The sequence below is a fragment of the Leucoraja erinacea genome, chromosome 42, assembly GCF_028641065.1.
Source record: "Leucoraja erinacea ecotype New England chromosome 42, Leri_hhj_1, whole genome shotgun sequence".
NCBI classification, from domain to species: domain Eukaryota; kingdom Metazoa; phylum Chordata; class Chondrichthyes; order Rajiformes; family Rajidae; genus Leucoraja; species Leucoraja erinaceus.
The window spans coordinates 1,909,388-1,913,985 of record NC_073418.1 but is presented as its reverse complement, the minus strand read 5'-3'; the positions used below and the strand labels follow the sequence as shown (position 1 = coordinate 1,913,985).

Below are 4,598 nucleotides of genomic sequence, written 5' to 3'. Positions count from 1 at the left end.
TATAAACATATAACCATATAACAATTACAGCACGGAAACAGGCCATCTCGGCCCTACAAGTCCGTGCCGAACAAATTGTTTTTCCCCTTAGTCCCACCTGCCTGCACTCATACCATAACCCTCCATTCCCTTCTGATCCATATGCCTATCCAATTTATTTTTAAATGATACCAATGAACCTGCCTCCACCACTTCCACTGGAAGCTCATTCCACACCGCTACCACACCGCTACCCTATCTCCTTCCCCAGTTCTCCCACTAGTCTTACTGTCTCCGACTACATTCTATCTTTGTCCCGCCCCTTCCCCTGACATTAGTCTGATGAAGGGTCTCGCCTATTCCTTCTCTCCAGAGATGCTGCCTCACCCGCTGAGTTACTCCAGCATTTTCTGTCTATCTTCGATTTAAACCAGCATCTGCAGTCCTTTCTTACACATTAAGTGTGATTTTCTTAGCTGCCTCAACTACTTCCTCCGGCAGCTCGATCCGTACACACATGACCCTTTGTGCGAAAACGTTGCTTCTCAGGTTCCTATTAAATCTTTCCCTTCTCATCTTAAAGTTAATTCGTCGAGATGCCGCATTTAGATTTTCTCGCGTAACTGTACACGGCTTTATTTGGATTTACTAATTTAAAAACCTGTTGCCTTGCGTTAGTCAGGGTAAGGTCATCAACGGAAAAAGCGACATTTAGACACTAACGTGTTCTTAGACGAATCTCTTGAAGATCTGGATAAAACAATCAAATTTTTGTGAGATCTACGTGATCACATTTACAGCAGGGAACGCCTAAACATCCGAAAAGACATCAATGTTTTAACGAATAATACACTGACGGTAATAAAACATACGTATGATGTGAAAAACAAATAACATGTTACTACTAATGGATCACCTGTTTTGAGGGATCTCACCCTTTGATCTGAAAGATAAAATTAAAAAACTGAAGGAACGAGCTTTGGCCTAAGATATTCGAATTGAAATATTGACCTATTCTTTCCACAGCTGCTGTATGCCCGGCTGAGTATTTTCAGTATTTTCTGTTTTCATAAGAGACAGGAGCAGAATTAGGCCATTCGGCACCGTCTAATCCGCGATTCAATCATGGTTGATCTATTTCTCCATCCTAACCCCATTTTACAAACTTCTCCCCATAACCCTTGACACTCGTATTAATCAAAGCCCATCAGGTTTTATTCCATCAGGAAAGAGTCTGTTACATAGAAACATAGAAACATAGAAAATAGTTGCAGGAGTAGGCCATTCGGCCCTTCGAGCCTGCACCGCCATTCAATATGATCATGGCTGATCTTCCAATTCAGTATCCTGTCCCTGCCTTCTCTCCACAGTATCCTGTCCCTGCCTCTGCCTTCTCTGCCTTCGATCCCTTTAGCCACAAGGGCCACATCTAACTCCCTCTTAAATATAGCCAATGAAATGGTCTCAACTACCTTCTGTGGCAGAGAATTCCACAAATTCACCACACTATTGTGTGAAAAATGTTGGCAATTACATTCTTGCTTGATGCAGCACAGCAGAATATGTAAACATAGTAAATAACGGGGGGGGGGGGGGGGGGGGGGGGGGGGGGGGGGGGAGTTCAGTGTGTATCTATATCCCTGCCTCAACAACCCCCCTCTGGCAGCTCGTTCCATACACCCACCACCATTTGCGTGAAAAAGTTACCTCTCAGATTCCTATTAGATCTTTTCCCCTTCACCTCAAACCTCTTGTCAAATATTATATGATAATTTCCTTCTTGGGCCAGCTTATGGTGGCAACCTAGGATATTTCCTCCGTTGTTCAGCCTATTTTGATGATAATCATGCTGACTTTGGAACTGAAATAAAAAGGCGTAATAACTCTCGTGTCAAATATACGGGAATGGCGTTTGAATGGCAGTATGATTTGAAAGATGAAAACGAATATTTTATAAATACTGGTTATCAATGTCAAGAGTAAATATTGATGTCTTGTCACACATACGGAAATGGATAGAGTAAATTCTTTCATGAGTTATCAAACAATAATTAGAATTGGTCTTGGAGATTCACTTGCATTCAGCACACAAATTAAAGTTCGATGTATATAAAACTAGAACAAGGCACGTGCATTTTAAAATAATAACCATTATCTTTCATTTAAAAACAATAAATATATATATTCATGAAGTCAGCCTGTTCATCCAACTCACCATCCGTTTTGCACTGTACGGCCAGCTCTACAATGACAGTAAAGACAGAAACATCGATAACTCCCCTAAAATAAGCAAACCGAACCGAATATGCTTACAGGCCTAACATAATTCATTATGTTTTGCGCGACATTTCTCACATTATTCCATATTGGACACATCCATATACCTGGTTATTCCTACATGCATATGCTCACCTGCATCTTTCAGGTGCAATTTTTTTTCTGCACAAAAATGTTGTTAACAATGTGAGTCCACTAGCTGACTATTTTTGAATGTTAGCATAACTTTTTTAACTGAAATATGAAGACAGTGAATAAAATAGGTTCTACACAGTCGATTATGTTTATAACACTATTATTACTTTCAGAGATGGCAACTTCAGTGGATTGTATAATTTATAATCATGAACGATTACATAGACACTCGACAATATACACTAGGTGCAGTGTAGGCCATTTGGCACTTCGAGCCAGCACCGCCATTCAATGCGATCATGGCTGATCATCCCCAATCAGTACCCCGTTCCTGCCTTCTCCCCATTTCCCCTGACTCCACAATTCTTAAGAGCCCTATCTAGCTCTCTCTTGAAAGCATCTAGAGAACCTACCTCCACCGCCCTCTGAGGCAGAGAATTCCACAGACTCGCCACTCTCTGTGAGAAAAAGTGTTTCCTCGTCTCCGTTCTAAATGGCTCACTCCTTATTCTTAAACAGTGGCCCCTGGTTCCGGACTCCCACAACATCGGGAACATGTTTCCTGCCTCTAGCGTGTCCAAGCCCTTAACAATCTTATATGTTTCAATGAGATGCCCTCTCATCCTTCTAAACTCCAGAGTGTACAAGCCCAGCTGCTCCATTCTCTTAGCATATGATAGTCCCGCCATCCCGGGAATTAACACTGTAAACCTACGCTGCATTCCCTCAATAGCGAGAATGTCCTTCCGCAAATTAGGGGACCAAAACTGCACACAATACTCAAGGTTTGGTCTCACTAGGGCTCTGTACAACTGCAGAATGACTTCTTTGCTCCTATATTCGATTCCTCTTTTGTATAAAGGCCAACATGTCATTCGCTTTCTTCACTGCCTGCTGTACCTGCATGCTTACTTTCATAGACTGATGTACAAGGACCCCCAGATCCTGTTGTACCTCCCCTTTTCCCAACTTGACGCCGTTTAGATAGTAATCTGCCTTCATGTTTTTGCTACCAAAGTGGATAACCTCACATTTATCTGCATTAAACTTCCTCCGCCATGCATCTGCCCACTCCCCCTACCTGTCCAAGCCACCCTGCATTCTCATAGTATCTCAGATGTTAATTGGTATAAATTTATTTAGGGCAATCTCGCACGTTGCGCATTAGATCATCATTGTAGATAACTGAAGCGAATGTGTGGGAGTTTCTATAATCAACAAAAGATGTGTTAAACAGATAACGAAACATTGTGTAAGGGAGCGAGTGTGTGTATGCACGTACGTGAGTGTGTTTTGGTTTGAGAGAGAAAGATACGGAGTGGGTGGGGTGGGAGAGCGGTTATACCTTCATTTTCTATTCCAATCTACCGGGAAGTAGCAAGGCAGGGGAAACTAACCACCCAACGGTATAAACATTGAATTCGTCAATTGTTGGTAACTTCTGCAAACACTTTCCCTCCTTCACTAAATTCCTTTAACTAGCTTCACAGGCAACCTTGTATCTTTCTTTGGCTCACACCTCTGGCCATGAACTTCCTCGCCTGAGGTCAGTTGTCACCGGCCGTGATTTGTTATGCTTCTTTTGACCCCCCCCCCCCCCCCCCCCCCCCCCCCCCCCCCCCCCCCCCCCCCCCCCCCCCCCCCCCCCCCCCCCCCCCCCCCCCCCCCCCCCCCCTGCAATCAGTCTGAAGAAAGAAGGATCCCGACCCAAAACGTCACCTGTTCATATTCTCCAGAGATGCTGAATTACTCCAGCATTTTGTGTTTATCTACGGGAACCGAACAAATCAACACACATTGGTCATATAGACTCGGCTTGTACTCGCTGGAATTTAGAAGATTGAGGGGGGATCTTATAGAAACTTACAACATTCTTAAACGGTTGGACAGGCTAGATGCAGGAAGATTGTTCCCGATGTTGGGGAAGTCCAGAACAAGGGGTCACAGTTTAAGGATAAGGGGGAAGTCTTTTGGGACCGAGACGAGAAAAACATTTTTCACACAGAGTGTGGCGAATCTCTGGAATTCTCTGCCACAGAAGGTAGTTGAGGTCAGTTCATTGGCTATATTTAAGAGGGAGTTAGATGTGACCCTTGTGGCTAAGGGGATTAGGGGGCATGGAGAGAAGGCAGGTACGGGATACTGAGTTGGATCCAATCCAATACAATCCAACTTTATTTGTTAAGCATTTTAAAACAGCCAATGTT

The 4,598-nt window shown here is 43.5% G+C and overlaps 1 long non-coding RNA gene across 1 annotated transcript; it reads right to left on the bottom strand.

Annotated features, from left to right (window-relative positions):
• Positions 1-702: 702 nt before the first annotated feature.
• On the bottom strand, positions 703-2,419 carry LOC129714844 (uncharacterized). The gene is made up of 4 exons (XR_008726416.1): positions 2,392-2,419; positions 2,195-2,221; positions 896-922; positions 703-729 (listed from the first exon to the last, which is right to left on the bottom strand). It is a non-coding gene; the product is annotated as an uncharacterized LOC129714844 (long non-coding RNA).
• Between the last annotated feature and the right edge of the window lie 2,179 nt (positions 2,420-4,598).